General features: G+C 43.2%; 1 long non-coding RNA gene across 1 annotated transcript in view; it reads left to right on the forward strand.

Moving 5' to 3' along the window:
• LOC123615917 (uncharacterized) overlaps positions 1–23,452 on the forward strand; it is a 489,917-nt gene that overhangs the window by 400,264 nt on the left and 66,201 nt on the right. The window contains exon 4 of the long non-coding RNA XR_012498976.1: positions 7,603–7,715. This is a non-coding gene — a long non-coding RNA (uncharacterized LOC123615917). The remainder of the gene's footprint in view (positions 1–7,602; positions 7,716–23,452) is intronic.

Genomic DNA, 23,452 nt, shown 5'->3' on the forward strand with positions numbered 1-23,452 from the left:
ATTCAGAGAGAAATACAAGCGTTACTTAATGCAAACAGTAAAATCTCGGCATTTCTAGAGATATGGTTCTGTTCATTTCATGTGCTGTGCGCTAACTCTGCCTTTTTAATTAGAAATATCCTCCTGCTTATGCAAGAATCCTGGGAAAGGGGCATTGTCTTATTCATTATGTATTCCACGAGAATCGCAAGTGGACAAAACCAGGCATAATACGATGACTGTTGTGTTATTAAAGCACTTTAATAAGGTTACTCCCTCAGTAGCGTGAGCTTCTCAAATACCCATTTCTTTTTCAAGAGGTGAGCTGCATGGGGCAAAATGCCGGGTCTCCTCTGGGTGTGTGTGAGGCCCCTTTTTGTGTGTACTTTACAGATCTCCGTAGGTGTCCTACCAGGACTAGTTCCTCCGCCTTTGTAGTCGCCTGTCCTACCTTAGGGAGTGATGTCCTAGAAAGTATTGGATTTTCTATTTTAGTCCTATGGCGTATAAGAGGAGATAGTTTAAAATGACATCTGGGGGAAAGGTCTGTAAACAAAGACTCACGACATTTGGGGCATTCCTGTGCCATGCTGTTATGTCTACCCCTCTCTCCTTCACCCCCACCGACTGAAAAACGTATCGATGAAGAATTCTACCTCTAGTGATTTTCATTAAAAAGAAAATCTTTACTAGTCCTAAAAATGACTTTTAAGAAAGAAAATGGAAGTGATGAGGAAGGGTGGGAGGCAGGGAGGAAGGCGGAGAAGAAAGGACAGGTGGATGAAAGGCAGAGAGAGAGAGGAAGGGAGGAAAGAAGGAGAAATGGAAAATTTTTTTAAAAAGGGGGGCCCACCCAATTGCAGCAGAGCAGAGACTTATCTATATGCATTACTTTGATTTCAAATTATTTTTAGCATGGCTTTTATTGTACTCATTGTTACATACATAAATCTTTAAAGTAATACGTTTTGTAAGAAATGGTCATAAAAATTTACAGCCAGTAACTTTTCCCCTGTCCCTTACAATGATATTCTACTAAAACCATTAAATGGTTCTCATTAATGCCCTTTAAATGATTGTGTAATGACCCACAATCGCTTGTAAGTGAACAACCATTAAAGAATTACCAGTTCTTAGCATGCTTTTAAGTACAGCTTAAATACATGGGAGGTAACATATAATATATTAGAAAAAGTATTAAATTGGAAATAGTAAAAACATGATCATCACAAAAGAATGGGTAGGTGTGCAACTCTACCCTGCAATGACCACGCTTCCCACTGCACACATCATTAGAGCAGATTTTACCGCGTTGGTCCTTTTTTCTGTATTGAATCTTTTCCTTTTTTCTGGGATTAAAAATAATAATAATAATAAAACCTTGCCACCCCAGGAGAGAGAGTGCATATAAAAGCAAATGGGGAAAAGAATTAAACCCGTGTATAACAGACAGCCACCTATCTAAACAGAAAGAGAACAGTCCGCCCCCAGGTATTTTCTGCACGAGGGCAAATACTCGTTTTTTTCCTGGCCATACAGATCTGCGGTCTGAGATCGTCTAAGCACTCAGATTATTGCATTTTTTACGCTTCAAAGTATTCTGCATCATGGGAATATGGTCAAAGACAGTAAAAATTAATAACTCTTACGAAGGCGTGAGGTCAGAGTAATCCCCTGCTGCTCCAGGCGTGTTTGGTCGTCCGCTTACCCACCCAGGTGGAGCTGGGCAGTTGATTTACCCCAACCTACGGAAGTCAGATAAGAAGTTTGGTGGCATTTGTTTTTGAAGGCCTTTCACTCCTGACAGTTCTTGTTTGTACTCAAGTGCTGTGGCAATAGAACCAGGGCCCCAGGAACCTGCTCACCGGATAGAGTAAGGTACAGGGGGAGCCCAGTGCCAAGTTCCACACACGACAAGGGAACATCAGGTTGATTAATTGCCGCTTGCATCTGCTTGCCTTGAAAGCATTTAACCGAAGGGGAGATTGGGGGGGGGGGGATCAGGGGCAGGAGTTTGAGGCCGGAAAGCACAGCTACATATTTTTCTGGTGTCATTTTAGCAACTCAAGGCTAACACTGAATCCCCCAACTGGCATCTTCTTGGCCTCCCAGGATGAGTGACATACCTGTTCTTTCCTCCAACAAGCTCTGCTTATCCGCACACGTGTAACCATGGTTTCTTAGTTGCCTCCTTTTGGGGCGCTGAGCCAGTGGCAGAGAGGAGATTCCTACTTGTACAAATGCTGAAATTAGACTCACAAAGGTGATCAGACTTGTTTCTCTACGTCCTGAAAGTCTCAGCTTAGCACTTACTCCCTCTGGGGTACCCTCCCCAACCCCACACAGCTGTTCCCGTAATGCTTGTCAAATGCAGGTGTAGCCACATATGATCTGGGAGGGTGGGAGCCACATCGGTCCCGCTCACGGCCCCATCCCTCGTCCCTCACACAGTGCCCGACAACACTGGGCTCTTAAATAAATATCAAGTTATTAAACTTACCCAGAAATTTGCAAACTAAGGTCAGTTGGTCAACTCAAGCTGGATAATTTAAAATGGATTGCTATTCAAAAACAACACAAAGTTGGACATTGACAAAATTGTCACTAGAAAGTAGAAACCTGAGCCTGTCAAGAGTGAAATACATCTCGGGCTATCCCGGTTCCTTGTTTTCTGTACCCATTCCCCTCTTGCATCTTGGTCCCTCTCGGCCTCCATCCTCTTTCCAGCCACTGTGCTTCTTTTATTCTTGTCTCTTCCATTCCTCTTCATTGACACAAAGCCTCAGACCCTCTCAAAGCTGTTCTTCAGAAATCCCCAGTCCGTGACTGTCTTTGCATTTGGAAACTTTGTTATACCCTGAAAAGAGGGAGCTTTTCTCTCCTGTGACTGCAGTTCTGGGAGTTGGTGGGTCTGTGGGCATCACCTCTTGCATCTCCTGGAATCCTGACAGTGAGGGAGGAGAGAGTGGAGGGAGGACAAAGGGCCTGGGTCAACCTGAAGACTGACCTCCAGAGAGCCTTTCCCTGAACTGACTTGTAAAATAAATCAAGCCTAGAAACAAAGATGAAAACAGAACACAAAAACAAACCCTTTATTCTCCTGATGTTTTCTTAGCTTCATGTCAGTTGATATTCTCTTTACAAGTCAGGGACCTTTCCCATCTCTGATTGTGGGAACACATCCAACTTCTAAGCCTCTTCCCAGTGTGCCTGGCAGTAGCTGCCACACTGTGTGTTATTTAAGAAGCTCCATTTGGCTCCCTGCTCTACAGAGGAGAGGAACATATGGCCTTGACTGTTAAAAATATTCATGAGTCATGTTGCCCAGTACTGAAGTACAGCCACCTCAAGGGCAATTTTCCAACAGCTCATATTGGTTTATATAACATGGAATGAAGACCAGATGAAGTTCCAGGAGGTACTCAGAGGAGACAGAATGCAGTGACGCAAGTTCAAATTTGGTCAGTATGCTGGGTTGTGTGTCCCTTCTGGAAGGAGGCATGGAATGTTGGTAGAATATCAAAGTGAGGGACCCCACTCTCTGGTTCCATTTATAGACCCAGTGTTCTGTGAAAACCTTCTGGAGAAAGAACTTGAGTGGACTTGAAAGTGAAGGTTACTGCATTCATTCAGTCCCCAGTGACTTTTCTCCTCTCTCCATGACTACCAAGATGTCACCATGCCTCATGGCGTTTGCTTGGCCCAGAGTGCCACCTGCTCTAACCCCCATGCTCCTAGCAGAAGACTATTCCAGGGAGAAGTGTTCGTGGTTTTTTTTTAAATGGTTATGGCTTTTAGGGAACTTCTGAAAAACTTCAGATTGGAGATCATTATTACTGTTTTGGTGGTTGTCTTTATTTTAACATTTTTGAAAGTTTCTACAGAAGTGGTCCTGAGTGTGTTTGGCTTCCTGGGGACATTTTATGGGCTTTGTCAAATGCCAGTATTAAATAAGCACAGTTAAAGCAACCGGGGCTGTAGGATGAAACAGCTTAGCTCTCAGATGGTCTAAGAGTAGACAGGCAGGGCGTCTAGAATAGTTTCGTGATTTAGAATACAATGTACTATTTGCCCCTTATCCTTCTTTCTATCGTAAACTAATCATTAGAGGGCTCTCTCTGAAGTGCTTCTTTTCTCACTGTATCCTGTTTCAACCTGCCCCGTGCGGGCGACTGCACCTGACTGTAATTTGGGGAACACAAATTGCAGTGGTTCAGCACTTTGTGCCTCCTCTAATAAGTTAATGTCACTCCCATCTTCTGACACAATTCAATTCAGAAGGGCTGCACCGTATCATTAATGCATTAAAAAATGTTGTGTTTTTGGACTGAATACCTGGAATTAGTTGGGAGACTGATGATCCAAAACAGACTTTTTACAGTGCTTGGGAGCCCCGAGGAAGCAATTCTCATTTAAGCATCTGCGTTATCAGAGCAGCCCCAGTACTTCAAAGGTCTGTGCAGGATGCTCAAAATAGGCACCTTGCCAAACAGAAATTGAAACACATATACGTCCTACACTATTTGCCTTACAGAAATTAATTTTCATCCAGCAGCACCCAGGATTATTTAATATTTATCTTTAGCTGCAGGAAGATGAATCTATTATTTTATGAGTTGATTTTGTTATTTTACCTGAGTGTTTCAGTCAGTCTTTCCAGTAGGAGACACATGATTTTCACTATTCCTGCCTGTCACACTCTTGTTGTTGTTGTTATTATTATTATTGTTATTATTAAGTGTCTGGAAACAATGGGGAGATTCATTTTTCATCACTTGATTCCCCCAGTTGGTCCCCTGGAAGAAATGATCAGGTCCTTTCAGCGATTTGAGCAAATATTAAGGTCTAGGATCATATCAGTTGAGTGGACTCAGTGGTGGTGGTAAGTATTGAAACCGTTTGCGATTACAAATAAAGAAACTGACTTCTGGAGTCCATCTCCACCTTTGTGACCTGGGAGAGATTCCTTCACTTTTTCAGAGCCTCCTCATCATAATCTGTACCTAAGCAGTTTAGAGTCAGTCCCCACAGAACTCTTTCCCCTGGCGATTTGTCATTCTGAAAGGCCAACAAGATCCTACAGTACCTCCTTCTGTTGCTAAGATTCCAAAGGATTGTGTGCGATGTTGATTGTTTGCACCCGTGAAATTAAAGCACCAAGAAAGGAATATGCCACTGTGTTGAATAACGAATTGACTGATGGAGTATCAGGGGGACTTGAGTGTATAAAAAGCCACAATATTGCAAAGTACCTTGTAGATGGGAACTGTTAAATATCAATGGAGCATTGCTGTGTCTGCACCGTCAGCACTTCCCTGTGACCACACTGAGAGAGATGCTAAAATGTCATTTCATGGACCACATTATGTGCTGCTTACAATGAATATTCTGGCCATGGTTTATTACATTTTTGATAAATTGTAACTTCTTGGACCCGAATTTGGTTAGCTTATCTCTAGTGCCATTTAAATATCTTAAAAGACTGAATTTGCCCCAAAGATTTAATCATCATTCAGCATTGGTCTGTAACCATGTGGTACTAATTTAAATTACTGTAGCAATGGACAAGTCTCTATCCAGAAATTAATAAATGCAATTTATAAGGAATGTTAAGTAACAACCAACAATTTAATGCTTTGTGAGTTTCAGCCAAACTGATTAAATAATTAAAACAGATTTCTAGGGATAGGGGAAGAGATTTTACCATAAAAGAGATAAACAGTTTGGGAATTGTATGCATTCTTTTAGACATTTAAGATAATTAAATCCAAAACCTATGTTAAAATAACACTAAAGGTCTGGTTTAGATCAGTAGTGGGAATTGCTGAGTTAAGAGTTGAACGTCATCCTCAGTGTCTGCTCCATTGTTTTAAATAAGGCATTGGGGGATGCTTTGAGTGCTGGGTCAGTTTATAGAGCCTGCTGTTGGTGGGACAGTATTGGTCTCAAGCATAAATAAATATATTCAGTGGAATTTGCTTCTTGCCATGATGTTTCTAGGTTTTTACTAAGCGAAACTGGATGTTTAGATTCCTCAGAGCTCTTGTAGAAACCCAAAACTTCCTTGTATATGGTTTTCAAATTCTTATTTCTTAAGAAAGGTAAAGGAATTTAGAGATCATACTGGTTTGCTTTAATGTGTAATAAGTGCAATGCATACATTTATAGGCTCATGATAATAACCCATTTTTGCGACAAACTTTTGAGCTCTTGTGTATATACAATACACGGATGTCTTTGTGATACAAAGATAAATAAGGCATGGAAACACTCTCTTTTCTGATGAATAATAATTTTGTAGGCAGCAAAAGCAGACAAGTAGCCCCCTTGATAGAAATGACCATGGGTTGCAATAGAACATATTCCTTTTAAGAATAAGTTTTTAAAAATAATTTGCACAAATGGCTCAAAGGTGTCCATCAGTCATCCTTTACATTGCATCTGCGCCCCACCCAGCCCTGGTAGAGAAAGACTAGCAACTAGTGTGAGGGCTCCTACCTTAACTGTGCCGAAGCTGGATGGTTGTATCTACAGGATGGAGTGGAAATGTGGAAATTGTTGGAAAACCATCTTTTGGTTGGGGGGGGTACATGGTTAGTGAGTGCTAGCTGGTTGAATGTCCACTGACCTGACCAGCTGTTTGAGGGTAATGTAGATGCAAACTGAATGTTCTGCTGCACAATGGTTTGGAATTCATTATTTTCCAAGCTGAACTTATCATACTTTCCTCAAAATGTACTTTTTTTACATGGTAACCAATTATCCTGGTTGGCCTGGCACTGAGGGGTTTCCTAGGATGTAGATCTTTTCATGCTAAAGCTGGGAAAGTCCTGGGCCAACCAGAAGAGTTGATCATCCTACATGTTAACTTCTCCTCTTGTCTTCTCCATCTGATTAGTCATACTTTCACATATCCAATTAGTCTGGACTTTTCCACATCCAAGTTTTCATTGAGTTTTATCAAATGTTTTATTATCCTCTTCTCCAGACTCTCAGTTGTTGCCTTGGCTCAAGCAGTATCAAGCTTTTGCCCAAACTATTAAAGCAGCTGCTAAACGGAAAGTGCTCTCTCTAGACTTGCTCTTGCCCCAGGATCCCTGACCCAGCTTCCAGTGATATTTAAAATGCCTATTCACTTTGTAAAGCCTTCAGTGTTACTTATTACACAAAACCCCAACTTATATGTATGGGGAGAAGAAGGCCCTCCACCATCGGGTCCCTGTCAAAATCCCCAGGTTCGCCTCCAACCGTACTCCTTCTGGAACCCGATTCTCTCGCCGTTTGAATCCCCTTGGCATTTCACAGGGGCAGAATTCACACGTGTACTGTACATCTTTGGTTATGATAGTTCCTATTTTTGGAATGCCCTTCCCAGCCTCTTTTTCATCTGGCAAGCAACTAATTACTTTTCAAGACCCAGTTCAAACATCACTTTCTTGTATGAAATCCTTCTTGCCCACAAGTAAACCTGACTGCTGCTAATCTGGGGCTAGACAGTGCCTTGTGCACTCAGCATGCATCTACAGACACATGTTACAGTTACTTATTTAGCTGTCAGGCTGCTGTGCTAGAGTATGTAGTCTTCTCGTAAGGGGAAACTGATTTATGAATGTTTATTTCCAGATTTGGGTATGAGCTATGACACATAGCAGACAGTGAAATGTTGATGGAGTGAAAGAGGAATCTGTCTCCCTGCATCGTGGGAACTATTCTGCGGCCGCAGGGCAGTGTGGATGGTGAGTCTCTAAGCACTTTGATAATGCCCTTCTCATATTGCCTGGTTGAAACTTGAAGTAGTTATTGACCTGTCCATCATTTTACTATTATGTCATCTATTTCCTTGTAGAGTAGCTTCCAGAAGAAAATTTTCTGTCCACATATTAGGATAGGTGCAATTTTATATCATCTTTTTTTTTCTTATGCTGTATTAGTCTTAATTCAAATCTAACCCTGCTAACTGTCTATCCAACATCCCAACATCCATTTCTCTGCCTCACCCATTCCTTTATCCTTCCAAACAGAACCCTGTTTATTCCAGGGTCACTCCTTCATGACAGGACTGTGTACTTTTGAAAATGTTGTTTCTCTTCCCTAGGGAGTGGTCCCTGATTAGCCTAAGGCAGTCATGGTGGCCCCATTCCTCAAAGCTTCTTAAAGATGGCTTGAACTTCTGGCTTGTGACACAATTCTGGCCAATGAGATGTAAGACAAGTCTGTTGGGGGTTTTTTGGAAAGGTTCCTTCTCACAGCAAAGGTATCTGGGAGGAACCGGTCTCATTCTCTGGTTGTTCTGTCTGTAAGTGACACCTAAACTACTGTGGCCATCTTGGGACACTGAGAGGCCAGTTTTTGGATGAAGCCAACACTGAGACCAGCAGAGCAGAAAAATAGAAGGACCCCAATCTTTGATGTCATTATGGAGTCTCTGATCCTGCCCCAGCTAGAGCCCTCAATCTCCTTCTTCTAGACTTGTAATTATGTTCCATGTGGCTGAAAGTCTTGTAACTGATGCAGACAAGTTTAGCATTGTAATCTGAGAGGGCCAGGACCATTTGTTTAAAACATACCACATGGTACTTCAAAGGTAAGGATAAAAATGCTTCAAGTGTATTTGGAATAAAGGCAGACACCCAAATGACCATCTGAGAAGATTCAAATTCCACCATTTGTGGAACTGTGTTGAATGAATCAATCAATGAATGAAGATTCTGTTGGAGGAATGGCACTAAGTGCTTGTCAGGAGCACAAACTAAGCAGCCACAGCCTTTCTCTGTATGAGTTAATGGTCTCATCAGTGAGCTGGGCAGCGACCTAAACTACTATCCAGGAAAGAAGAAACTACTGGATTTTACAATAGTGATAAAGAGCTAACGTTTACTGAGCAGTTACTATGCACCTGGTACTATTCTAAGTCCTTCCCAAGGGTTTTTATTTGCATCAACTATATCTTCTCTCTCAAACATTTTCCTCACAGACCACTTCAAAGCTAAAGATGCTTACATTCACACATATGTTTTGCCCCTTCTAAAAGGAGAGAGAGAGAAAGAAATGAAACCACGATCTTTCCTGACTTTGCTTTTCTGTCAAGATACCACCTTATTTACCTTTTTGAACTTCACTAATTTTTTTTCATGAATAAACTTTATTTTTAAATTCACACACTCAAAAAATTGAGTGGAAAGTCCAGAGTTCCCTTGTGCCCCCTGTCCTCACACACACACAACCTTCCCCACCATCGATATCTGCCACCAAATTTGTTACAATCGACAAACCTACATGGACGCAGCATCATCACCCAAAGCCCGCGCTCGTGTTAGGGCTCACTCTTGGTGGTGTACACTCTGCAGGTTTTGACAAACGCAGAATGACATGCACCCACCGTGTAGATGGGATAGCTTCACTGCCCGAAAGATCTCCTGTGCCCAGTCTATGCATCCCTCCCTCCCCCTTCACCAAGATTTTTGGAAAAAGTAAATAAATCAGACCTCCTTCTACGAGCCTTTATTGCTTACATCATATTCATCCTTTGACCTACTGCACTTATTTTCATTCCCCTCATTTTTCTGAAACTGCCGTGAAAATTGTCACCAAGGACCATGATACTGGCAATTCAGTGGCTGGGTCCCTGCCAGTTACTTCTGTTATCCTCCCCTCCATTGCAGCATCATTCGTCCAGTTTATCCAAAGCCAGAAGCCTCGGGCCCATGCTCAGCTCTCACCTGTCTCTCCCACGGTTTAGTTTTGTCTTCAGAATTTCTACTGCGTGAACTTCTCCTGAGGGAAACATAGCTTTCCTCACCCTCCCGCAGGCTTCCATCGTCTCTCCTGGAGACCTCTGGAAAACCTCCCAGCCTACTCTCATGCCAACCCAAACCCTATAGTGGTGTCAGAGTAACTTTCAGGACCACCGTTCTTCTCTTGCCACTTCCTGGTTGGAATACTTCAGTAGCGTAGAATCTAAATTCCTTAACTAGGCCCTAGAGGTCTTCACGGCCCTACAAAGATGCTACCTCCCTGATGTCACCTGTAGGGGCTTCTTCTCGGTGCTCTCTCTCCTGGCTAGACTGAAGCAGTCTGGGTTCGGGACGTGTGTACTTCCACCGCCCTGTGACTTTGCCTAGTCTGTGCTCTCTGTGTGGGATGCCCTCTCTCCCTTGTCGAGGTCGTGAACTTCTACTAACACCGAGGAACACTGCAAGTGTTCCCGCTTTCCTGTCAATCTTTTCATAGCACTTCTAACATATCTCCCTCATCAAAGCTATTGTGCTGTGCTGTTACATGTGTTTGTCTGTGTGCCTGACCCCTTCTCTTAAATGTGAGCTTTTGAGACAAGGCATTCTGTGTCATTCATCTCAATATCTCCAGTACCTGGTACAGTGTCTGGTACTTAATGAATGTTTGTTGAATTGAGGCTATTGTGGTGGTGTGAACAGAGTGTGATGGGAGCTCTGAGAGGGAGCAGTTGGCAGGGGAGTTTTATTCATTCATTCATTCGTTCGTTTTTTGTTTTTTTTTGGTTTTTTTTTGACAGATAGGTACAGAATACTTACTATTAGCCAGAAACTCTTCAAGGCACTGGATATAACAATGAACAAACAGAGGACTATCTTACACTCAGGGGATGTAGCTTTCTATTTTAGAGAGAGAAGACAGATACAGTGAGTTTAGCAAAGGGCCAGTACCATGAGTGAATGACAAGGCTGAGACATAGATGTAAGACACAGGGAGTGGTAAGGGCCATTGAGGAGCTGGGCAGCCAGTGACCCACCCAAGGGCGTTTATTTAAATTCACATAAAAACATCAATAACAGCAGCTTTGTACAACCTGGCCCCCTGACAGTATTTTGAGGCCAGAGTTGGCCAGTGAACTGCCCCCTTTTGGTCCTTGTTGCAGGAGCCTGTCTGTTTCACATCCTGGTCCTTAAAACAGCAGGGAGAGGCGGCAGACCCTCGAGCCCTGGCAGAATTTCCTTCTTAGTCTGACTTTGGCTTATCCTCTTTATCCTGTGCTTGCAGCTTTATGATTTTTTATTTTTTATTTATTTATTAATTTTTTTAGCAGCTGATGCTGTCCTGAGAAAGCGTTCCTTCTGTATTCCTTGGGAAGAATACTCTTGTGCTTGGGAATCGAAGGCCCAGCACTGAGAGCGCAAAGGCGGTAAACGGGCGTAGGCTCTCTCATACCACATTCAGAGGTTTTAGTGTCTTATAAATAGCTTCTGCAGTCATCTTTTTTAGGGGATAGGAGAACCAAGGAGTATGCCATTAATATGTGTCAGTATGACAGGAGAGCTGAGAGATTAAATTGTCATATTTTAAAGTTGATGAAGCACCTAAAGATGGTTCTAGATTAACCCTCCCATTTTACAGATGAGGAAACTGAAGCTCAGGAATTAGTGACTTACTAGAGTTGTGCACCTGGACATACGAAAACAGCATTAATAACTGACCATCTACTTCTCCCCCTGTTAGTGGTTAAGGGTTTCAAACAATAGAAATGGCTGAGCAGCAAATTGTAGGTGTTTTCCAAAATTTTGTGACCTGAACAACCAGCTCTTGGTGGGGAGGAGACCTAGGATAGAGGTAGCCAGAGCTGGATTATGGTTGAAAGCAAGATGTGAGGGTGGCCTGAAATGTGTTTAACTCCAGCATGTAAATTAAACGGAAAGGCTTGCAGAATTACAAGTTCGATGGTATGTGGGAGAATCCAATAGAACATCTATCTATTGGATTATTCATTCATTCATCATTTGTTTCCTCATTCACAAATGCTGACCCCTTACTGTTACTTCCGAGCTAAGTACTGTGGGGGACATAACGGTACAGAATGCTCCTCCCTCCTTGGGCTCCGAGAGCTCACAGTCGCACGGAGGAGCTAAATGTGCAGGCAGATCATCACAGTGCTCTGTGCCAGGCAACCATGCACTTTGCCCCTGTGGACAGGGGAAGCCTGGACTGGCCTCTGCAGGCAGATTGCTCTAAGTCAAGTGCTGTATTAAAAGTACTTTATTTTTACCACTTTCCTCCTGCTCGTCCCAAGGGTGCCCCCTGTGCACCCATCATCCTCTGAAGCGTCTTTCCCCGTCAGACAAAAATAACCTGCTGGGAAGATCTCACAAAGAGATTTTCTGCTTCTTTTGATGTTACAATCCCCAGCAAGTGACATTCCCCGTGTTTCTGTTACCCTCTTCCTGGAAGGACCCAGGCTCCTGAGTCATAAGATGGCAGCCATCCTCTGCCGCCATTGGCTGCTGGGGAGCAGGCATATCCATCCGGCTGCAAAGGGAAGAAGCATTAGCCGCCTGCTTGAATCGACCATATGTGTGTTGGTTGGGAGTTGTTAGGAGGACCCTTGACAAGAGCCGAGTTGCCCAGCCAGCCTCCCGTTATCAGATGGGCCGGTGCCAATCATCATTGTTCTCACAAGGGGATAGCAGGAGTTGTTCCCCGAGAGAAGAGGGTGGCATCCTGGCAGGGTCATCGTGGTGTTAAGATGCATAGCATTTGTCTGGTTTGCCTAGGACTTCTGGAGGTTTAGTTATGAAACTTGTTAATTGAGCTATAAATATAGCTGCAGCCTTTGCCTTCCAGTAAGGCAGTGTGTTAATTTGGGTTTGGCAGGGGGATGGTGCAAGCTGCCAATGTTATGTTAGGATTAGTAACGTGCAGTACATGTTAACTCCGCTTCCCCATGTGCCGCGCTTTCCTCCTCTGTTATCTTTGTGCGGGAAGAGAAAAGAAGAGAAAGCAAGCTCATCGTTGTGGGCATCTTTAGCTAGGACTATTTATCGACCCTGTAAGTCTCCAAGTGGAGAGAGTTAGAAAGAGAAACGGAGAAAACCACATGCACCACACCAACCACACCAGCAGGTTCAGCCGCAGCCTTCTGCCCTGAGATTAGTGTGAGCACGCTGCCAGCAGCAGGGCATTTGCTCTTGCTTCCTCTCAGGAGCTCCTCCCTATACTTAGGGCATCTCTCTGTACGTTAAGGTGAAAGTGATCGTAATAAATACATGTTCTCCATAATAAAAAAAAAGTGTGTCCCCCCCCCCTTTTTTTTACAGACTAGGAATTACATGTGGAGTGGAGTGGGTTTGTTTGCTTGTACTTCCTCAAATACTTATTAAAGGGTAAACATGTCACTTGCTCATCTCACTGAGAAAAAAAAAGTGACGAATTTAAACTGTACATAAAGCCAGCTGTGGTTGGGAACTTTGTAGTCCTAGAGGAAAGGAAGGGGCGCTGCAGAAGCAGTGACTACCCTGCCTGTTTACGGATGCTTGGTAAGTAGTTGCTGAGTGAGTGAACGGGTGAAATGAATGAACAAATGAGTGGGTCTCACGTAAGTGGAGTTTTGAAAGAGCAGTCTTCACAGAGTATGCAGTTGGCCATCCCTGCTTTCTTTTCTTAAAACGTATCAGTGACCTGGATATAGGTTGGCAAAAATGTGGAATTCTGTTTGTTGACAATGTGGTAGAGGAAAGAACCCATTTCCAACTAAATGGTATCAAACATTTCTTCTTATTTTTTGTAAATGCACCTGGCATGAGTAGAAATGTGAAAGAATGTAGAAGTCTAACATCCCATGTGGGTCTCTCTGGAGACAGCACCGATTACATTTCCCTGGTTATGAAATGTTAGCGAGATCAGCTCCAACTCAATATTCTTTGTTTTTTCATTCTGCTTTCCCCTTCGTGGACATGTCTCTAGCCTCAGAGAAGTAGACATTTCTACTCTTTTTTGTTTTGTTTTGTTTAATTAGAGCCCTGTGTCTTTCTTCCTTCTTGGGCTGAACTCTAGAAATGAAGATGTTATATCATGGATGCAGAAATGTGCTCAACTCTAAAGAAGATTGTATTATTATTCTTATTTTTTTAACAATGAAACTGCAGCCTTCCTGAACTACGCCAGCTGTTAATTGTATTTTCCTGAAGTCCTTTTGATATTCATTTGAAATGCATTTTATAACTCATCTGGTAACCTTGCTGCTAACCAACAATTAGAGTCTGACATCTGAATACAAAGAATTTGGGACAAGCCACAGTTGTACATGAAACTTTTAAAGCAATGTCTCCTTTAATATATTCTTTACTGAAAAACATTGTAAAGAAATGATTATAGCCTCACTAAATTCTGACATGCTGAAAAAATGGCTGTTCAATGAAAATTTGTAGTAACTTGGTGATTGGGAAATTGAGAGAACAGTAATAATAATAATAAAAGGTGCAGGCCATGCCAGGCAGTCCACTTTTTGTTCGCTCCATCCCATTCACAGACTTGACACAGCCTGGACCAATATGAATTCCAACTGTGGGAGGTGGACAGAGAGTGGGTGCTATTCACAGTGTGGTTACTTTGGAGACTGAAGAATCTGGAATCAAATTGATAGGATTATTAGAGTCTGAAGCCGGGCTGCTCTGGGCAGTTGTGGGTTTTTGTACTTAGGCACCAGGCCGAGTAAGCAAGTGTGGGCTGGAATCTCGCCCTGCTACTGCTTGCCAAGCTGTGTGCCCCAGCTTGGGGCTGCATCAGCTGGGAGGAAGAGGCCTTTCTGCAATTCATCTGCCGGGGGAGTGCCTTTTTGTAACTCACACAGAGATGCACTACGTGCTAGAGGTGGCCCTGGCTGGAAATAAATGCTGAATGTGTCCCCGTCCTTCCCATCACTGTTACGTGTCTGAAACTCTCCTGCCCACCCCCCATCTCCGTTGGTGGGAGAAGGAGTGAATTATCTGGTGGGGGGATCCAGAAGGAGAAACCAAGCCTGGGTAGCTCTGCCTCTTCTGCTGTCTTTTGGGGAACTGACCAGCCGCCAGGGAGCACACGTGGTGCACCTGGGGATGGAGGCGAGGAGGAGAGGCAAGAGAGGACGGGCCCAGTCCAGCATCTCTAAATCTAGGAAGCTGACTTGCCCGTCTTTCCCAGCCTTGCTTTATTCAGTAAGAAAGGTTATAATTGGCTCCCCACTCTCACCCCCTTAAGCTCACTCTTCTGTCTCGTTTTCCAGTTAATTCAGAATTCAGAAAGAAGGGTGCTGTTTATTGGGCTCCCACCAGGGTCTTAGAGACCAGACAGTTCCCCATTTCCCCTCACACCCACACACATAACAGAATTGTTCTTTCCAGCAAAGCCATGAACTGGTGGGCCATTGGCCAGATCCAGCCCACATCATGGTTTTTTTTGGCCTTCACAGGGTCCTTTGAAAATAATTGCACCAACATTGAAAAGGGGGAGATTACATGTACACATCAAGATTTCTGGCCCTTCTTAAACAATCACATTGGAAAGCCTGGCCACGTTGGGTCTGCCTCCCCACATGGCAACGATCAGCTCGAGCTGTACTCCCTTTCCCACGGGGTACACACTCCCAGCTTTCCCCTGTCCCCTCCACTCTCTGTTGGCTCTTGGACTGAGGAGTGGTGTCAGCCACCACCTATCATTCCTCTCACCCTGTTCTTGTCTTAAGTAAAGTGAATGTCCCTTTATTCTATGTCCCTTTCAAAAGTTGACTGGGAAGGCTTCATTTATGAAGACACACGGGAGAGAGCAAATGTCTTTATGGAACCGCAGATTATTTCCATATGGTGAATGCATATCTTTTCCCTGGGTGACTCACACGTTATGCTACCTATCTGGCTCCTATAGTCATTTGGGACTCCTGTAGCTTGTCTTAGAGAAAGTCTTTATGTTTCTTTCCAAATACAACCAATGGGAAGGAATTGGCTGCTTCTCCAGCCCATCCCGTTATGCGGAAGCTCTTCCTTATCTTAGCCTGGTACCTGGCTCCCGCACTTTGCAAACAATGATATTGGCTTAGCCATCTGACACCCAGTGACAGATATCCTGTTGGTAGTTCTTACAATTGTTCACTAACGTTTCTTGTTCTTCTTCTGGACGTGGTAGAATTTCACTTCCAAGCCCTTAAAGTTAACCGTGGCACAGTGACTTCCTTTGGCCAATGCAATGGTCACAGGAAGCATGGGTATCATTTTCGGGGAGAAACTGTAAGAATCAGTGTGAAATGAACAATTCACTTCTCTCTGCCCGTGACCAGGGATTCTCCAGATGATGGAGGCTCGTTCAGCCTGTGCCCCTGTGTAAGGGCCACTGGAATTGGGGAAAATCATCCCAATTCCCACCTCCACTCTAGATCAGAGATGGACTTGTAGAGCATGTGAGGCCCCAAAATTTGTTGTTGTGGTTTTAAGCCCCTGAAATGTCAGGGTTGTTTGTTCGCGCTGCAAACGGGATCCATCCTGACTGATAGGCACCTTCTTCCATTTGGCAGTTCTGGCATTTGAAGATCATTCCTTCATCTTCATTCTTTTTCTTTTCTGTCACAGATTTCCATTTAATGCATGCTTATATGTTTTCTAAATATGTGACAAGTTCCCATTCTACTCAATTGTAAGAAAATCTCTCTTAAGATGATTATCCCTATGGTCAGCTCTGCCAACAGCTGCAGAACACTCCCGAACAGAGAGTGAAATCTGTCTTGAGGCCAAACGAAGGGCAGCGTGACCCATTCCTTATTTAAGACTATGTCACATTGGGCCCATTTGCTATTTTATCTAGCCCTAAAGTGTTTCTACGAGGGGCACTGAGAAACAAGCCGTGGGGAGTGCAGGTGCCAGCCACGGGCGTGGCCGCTGGGGAAAAGTGCAGATATTCTTCAAGCACCCGTTGAGCTCCTGCCATGCTTAAATGTATCCAAACTCTCCGCAAACTTACTGGTGTACTTAGCTTTTATCTGGAAGCCTAGACTTACTTGGGGGAGTAAGCTTCAAGGTTTACTGACTAGTGTGCAAACAAATACTCCCTTTGTTGGTTATGAACAATGCCTTCCAAAATTCAGGAAACACTGTCTGGTTTTAGTACTCTGTTTTATAGGTTTGAACTATATAACCTTTGACTACATGAACCTTCCCTCTCCTGCTAAGGAAAAAAAGGCTTTCTTTTCCACTTGTGGGTTATTTCAAAGGATTTTAAAGCATTCTTAGTAACTCATCAGAATCGAAATAGTACATAATATGATATATATTAAAAAAAAAAAAACCTACATCCATTTGTCCATCTGGGAGTCTATGTTAGTATACCCTTTCTGTTTCTGCCTAAATGTGTGTTTGGATGGTCTGAAGAGTGGCAAGGAGGAATTAAATGGGAAAGAAATACAAAGAGGAAACAAAATTCTTATTGCTTCTCCCTGCAAACCTCCTTGTCCCTCCCCTCTCTCTGGCCCCCATTCGGGATATGAGAGAGATGAAGGCTGAAGATTCTAAAGGTCAAAGTGAAGCACAGGGCTCATCACAGGTGTTCTGGTGGGACAACCATTTTCATCTCCTACCTACTGATTATAACTTTGGGCAACATACCATAGAAGGAACTTGAAATTCTGCAGTAAGAAGGTTCTGGCTCCAGTTCTGGAGGTAATGAGGCCATTTGTCTTGTCTAAGCCTCACTTTCCTGGTTGGTAAGATTTTTGCCCTACCTACCTCACTGGAGTGACCCTGAGAGTCAAATTCACTATGGGAGCATTCCTTTAAAGTGGACTGCTCTGAATGTGCTGAATTGTTCTCATTCCTGCGCTCCAGGCTATATACCCAGAAGAAGCATGTTCTTTAGGAAGGGATGATTTCCCCCAGAACTTTTTGAATGGCCTCTGCTCCTGCCTTCTCTTCCTCCACAGCCCTGGACAGAACATAGCCCCAAAGAGTAAGAGTGAAGCGTGTGTCTCCCGTACAAGGTCATCCTCACCTCTCTCCCTGCTCCAAATTGAAGCCACTAAGGAATTCAGGATCTCTCTGTCCCTCCCTGGGCTTTTTGCTGAGTTCATGTGGAAAGCCCCTTAGGTCACAGGACCTAGAAAAGCTAGCATCTAAGTTGGGAGGAACGTGAGCTCTGGCTGTGCTCAGATATTGGACTCTTCTGGAGTGGGGGTTTTCAATGGAAGGACCATACACCTGGGACAGCCAGATTCTGGAGGGGCTACCAAAAGGGGTCAAGAATGCTGTGGGAGAGGAAGGTTTCCAAGAGCTGTTGGCAGGCCACTTCCACACCAGAATCTCTTCTTTCTCTGGAGTAGGATGTCTTACATTACTCCCTCTCCCACCTCTGTTCCTGGAAGGTGGGTTTCCCTTAGACAAGTATGTGTTAAGGATCCCCCATCCTGATGACCGGGCACTTGGCCAATAATATTTCCTTTGGTCAGGGACTAGCCATCTTCCAGTTTGCTTTCTGAATACTCAGAAGTCTCTGGTGGGTTCCTTCTAGTGGCTCTGGGAACCTATTGCTAGGGCCGTGTAGAAATACACTTTCTGTCAAGCTTTGGTTTCTGAAGTGGGAAGATCTGTAAATCACTGCTGCCATCTTATTTCTCATTTTTTTAAAAAAGAATTATTTTAAAGCCAGAGCAACTGTGCTGTGGACTGAACTGGTGAAGGAAAAAAGAAGAGGATTCTGAACCATCTAGTCAGTCCTTTGTGGGAAAGCAGATTGTGGGGGGATAGAGGGGCATGAATGAAACAACAGATATTACCTTTTCCTGTGTCCTCCCATCTAAAGCGTATTGGGTGTAATAACATATACCTAAGCCTGCGGGGAAGACTTGGTGATCTAGGCCTCAGATTTATTTCTCCCCGCTGGCGTCACTGCTTCGCTAACCTTGCTCTGCCCTGCATCACCCTTCTTCCTCCCAAAGTAAACAAACGGAGTTGTCTTCAGCATTTGTTCTTAATTAGCTATCAAAATTTGAGGTGTCACCCAGACTTTGAAGGCCCCGCCGACACTGTTTGAAGAACGTGGGGGCTGCCCTGTTGTCCTTGGCCACCCCGCCCCTCTTCCGTCAGCGGTCTCTGGGATGCACGGAACCGCTCACACTCGCATTTTCTGCCTGGCACTAGCGCCCGTTCCAGAGATGGTGGAGCTCCTGGCCTCTGTTTGTATATAGAGCTGTCTGAAATGCATTCGGGATCTCTTGAGGTGAAAAGAGTTATATAAACAGAGAATGTTATTATGGATTCTTACTACAGATGGAAATGACTGGGTATTCTCAAAATAAATAACATTTCACATTTTTATAGATATGTAACATAATATGCATGTGTGTGTGTATTTATATTCTTTCCATCTTGAATACACAGCCTCTCCTTCCTCAGCACTTGGATAAGCCATTCATTTTGCCTCCTGCCTTTTTGATTCTCTTCTTAAGAATTCATTTAATTGTTGCCAGCATTTGGAGAGTTAGGATGAAGCGGTTACAGGCTTCCTGCTAGCTCCCGCCAGATAAGTCTGCCGTGGCTATCGCAGTTAGGAGAGCTGAATGCTGAAAACACTTAAGTTCTGTTTTTCCACTTCCCCTCTAAAGAGAGATCAATCAGCTTGTGGCTCAGCATAATTACAAATGGAAACTTCCTAGAAGAGGTGCCCAGAGTTAGAGGATTCAGTGTAAGGCACCTAGATTCAGAAGTTGCTTGTTTAGATATTTTGAGAGTCCCCTTTCTCTTTTGATGGAATCTGTGTATTTATTTTCTTTGACTTTTGGAGGGCAAAGCATGCTGCGGCTCATTTACATTGATCTACTTTCAGTAAAACAAACAAGTGAACGTAGCTAAATGAATGATAGGATTATCACTTTCATAACAGTGCCACTCCCACAAGGAATATCCGGAGGGTTGGGACCCTATTGCCTGGGGTTTACAGAAAAGAGCAAAGATGCCAAAATTTTATCCTGAGCCGTGGAGGAGGAAGACTGGCATGCACAAGTCCAGGCAACGCAAGACAGACAACTGCTGACTGCCAGCTCCACCTGGCTCCAATAAAGGACTGGCTAGCATCCTTGGCAGTGGCTGGTGGGAGAGGCAGGCAGAAGCCAGCTGCCCCTAGGCTGGCCAGTTCTGGTGGAAGGAGTTGGAGGAAGGGGAGATAGCTGGGCGAGGGGGCCTCGGGCCCTCAGTCTGGTGCTGAGAAAATGTCTGACTTGGGGGAATTCAGGCCAATTAGAGAGTGATCCTTTCACACTCAGCCATCTGGAGATGCCTGTAAGGGGACTGAGCCTATAATTGGGAAGCTACCCTAAATGACAACTTCCAAATATTAAGAGGATTTGATAAAAATTTGAACGAAGATTTATTCCATGCCTAATACATAAATGGGCTCTTTGATGGGTGCCAGGGTCTGTAACAACAATAATCATGATGGTGATAATAATAAGGCGGTGATGATCATTGCTAACCTTTAATGAGCACTTATTAAGTGCCAGAATCTGCCATTTACTCCTCACAATCATCTATAAGGTAGGCATTATTGTTGTTATCATCCTCATTTTAGAACGAGGAAACCAAGATTTAGGGAGTTTAAGTAGTATGCCCAGGGCCACAGAATTAGATGCTATAGCTGGCATTCGCACACAGACTGTCCAACTCTTAATCTGTATTCTAGACTGCACTGGAAATATATGTTCTGTACTTAAGGAACTAATAGTCTAGTAAATAAGGTAGACATGAAAGAAAATACATGGCAATGATGGGAATAATCCCACAGTAATGAACTCCGCAACAAAGCAAATTCAGATTGGATATTGGATTTCATTCCTGGCTTCTAACTCACCTACACTCAAAAATTAACTGCATAATAACTCCACTTGTATTTGTACGATGAAATGTCTTGGTCTCCATTCATAGGGATGTGGAGGGCGTCCCTGCAGAGTAACAGTCACAGCAGCTGACTTGTGTAGTGCACTCACAGTAGCTGAGTTTTACTGACCCTGTGCTATAAAGTCATTAATTCTCATTTTTATAACATCTGGGAAAGTAAATAATGTTATCCTGATGTGCAGGCCATGGAGCTCAGATGATTTGCTCAAAGGTCAGAGTTGGTAAAGTGGCAGAGCTGGGATCAGAATAGAGACAAAATCACTTCCAATCTAATGCTTTCTTCATTATGCCCATCTGTATTTTTCTTGACTTGAAGTGGTCCTTTTCTCCAATTAAGTGGGATGGATAAAAAGACTGTTCATGGTACGGTTACACAAAAAAGGAGGCATATTTTATTTTATGGACGGGGTTTGCACAGGGAAGAAAGAGCAAACACTTCCTGAATTCTTCCTACGTGCCATCCGCTGTACGGAGCACTTAAGCCTTTTTTTTTTTTTTTTTTTCATTTAATCTTTGTAAAAACGAAGTCAAGACTTTGAATAGGAATTTTCCAAAGAGAATGTGGGGAGATGTGGCTATTCCAAGCAGAGGGAATAGTGTAACAAAAGGGGTAGAGGCATGAAGTACTGTGGTGTTTTTGGGGGCGTTAGAATCGTTTTGGTGTTATGGAGGCATAAAGGCAGTGCAGAAATGGAGAGTGTATTCTTCTGGGGGAATGGAAGATGGTGGTGCCTGGAGATGGGGTTGTAAAGAGAGAACTGCAGTGACATTCTGGAGGGCCTAGGACCAGGGGTTTCCAACGACATCAGCTAGGGGGCAGAGTGAAGAGAGAAACAGGTCCAGGTAGAAATTTAATTTTGTGAAAAAATTCTTGAAAAATACTATTATCCCATTTCTTTTCAATCAAAAAAGAAACAAGTTCGAATAGAAAGATGAAGGACTTTAGCCAAAATCAGTTTGTCAGTGGCTGAGCTGGGCTTTGAACCCATGTCTTTCTGGCTCAAAAACTCAGGTTTATTTATAATCCCAAGATGTTATGCTTGACATAGCTCAGTCTCAGATATTGGAAGGAAAATGAATAGAAGAAAGGTCAACAGAAAGTGTTTAGCAGCTTCAGACCTGCTCGTCCATGATTGTCTTATTGCCAAAATAAATCATTTTCTTCTTGTAGATTTGTATTAGAAGTCCCATGATGAACTTTTTAAAATGTCAGTCAAGAAACATGATGTTTTAAGATGGAGTCACACAAGAGCTTGAAGAAAAGGACCACTTCAAGTCAAGGTGAAGCTTTTCTGACTCCTTTTATTATCAAGGTTGCCACTGTTTAAAATTTGAAAGTAGGGCTGCCAAGAACGCTGGTGCAGGTCATACATGCACGGTGACCCCCAGTGAGGATGAAAATCTTACTGCAAGTCCACTTGCCTAGACCCACCACTGAGCTGTCTCCATTTGGAGCAAAGGACACATTTTTCTATTCATACAGAAATGCCATACAGGTGAGCAGAAGCCACCCTCAAGAAAGAAAGAAGCATCAGTAAGTCGGCAGTTACCATCAAAAGTTTGATCTAGTCTCCACATTTTATATCAAGAGCCCCACTGGAGCCATTCTTTGCGTAATTCACATAAATAGTAGCATTTAACTTCAAATTTAACTATACTCCAAATTGCTGTTAACCCTCCCATGCGTTTGATATTCTTGATTGACACTACAGTTTGGTTTGGTTTTGTTTCTGCTTTTATTTTGTCTTAACACATATAGAAAGAGCTGTGGTACAGGAGTCAGAGAATTCACTTTTCTACTCAGTCGCAGACTGAAAGTAACTTTGGTTACTTTCTCAGGACTCTGCTTTACTCAGCTTTGAATGGGTAACAATACTTCACAAGGCTGTTCAGTGGGCAGCGCCTGGCTGGAAAATACGTGGTCACGATTATTTGACTGTCTGTGCCTGGTAGCTAGCAGAGTCAAGATCTTAACACAGGTTCATCTTCACCCAACCTGGCTTGGAACTGCTGTCACTCCAGAGCCCACAAGGGACAGGTTTACTCCCAGAACAAATAATGGATTATAGATTCAAAACAGGGAAGTTGTGAGGGGAACATAAGGACCAGTCTTTCAGGTGGTCTGACTCCATACCGCCTTCAGCCTATTTGTTTTTAATTAGCCTCTCTTTGAACCTTTCTTTGGTTGAAATCCAGTTCAGCATGGCACTTTTTTTTTTTTTAAATATAACATACATTCTGTGTAGAGCTACACACTAGTATTAAATGTAATATATATCTAGATTATACATTAGTGTAAGTATTTAAATTGTCTACTTCAAGTCTTTGCTCAAATGTACCTTCTCAATGTGGTCTACCATGAGCAACCCAAAATAAAGTCCCACCTTCCTCATAGCACTCCTCCTCTTTTCTGCTTTTTTTCCCTTTTTTCTTAGCATTTTTGCCTTCTAATAAACTACTTAATTTTTATTTTGTTTGTGTTTTGTTTTTCTCCCCCAACCAGAATATATGCCCTATGAGAGCAAAGATTTTGACTTTTTAAAATGTTAATAGCCTTTTCCCAGTGCCTGGAATTCAGTAGGTCAGTATTGAAAAAGGAGATTATTATTACTTTTATCCCCTAATTTCCAGGACCTGATAGCTTATTTTACATAAACTTGTCAATACAATGCTTTTTCTTTCGATTGTCGAGATAAAATTCCAGACATAGAAGCTTTAATTAGCAGGCTCAAAATTTTTACCTGGCCCATCATTTGTGAAAACCAAAGTAATTTCCTAATTGTCTAGAGTGATGCATTTCCCCCTAGGATAAGAGGCCTGAA

The sequence above is a fragment of the Camelus bactrianus genome, chromosome 15 (assembly GCF_048773025.1).
Source record: "Camelus bactrianus isolate YW-2024 breed Bactrian camel chromosome 15, ASM4877302v1, whole genome shotgun sequence".
Lineage (NCBI taxonomy): Eukaryota > Metazoa > Chordata > Mammalia > Artiodactyla > Camelidae > Camelus > Camelus bactrianus.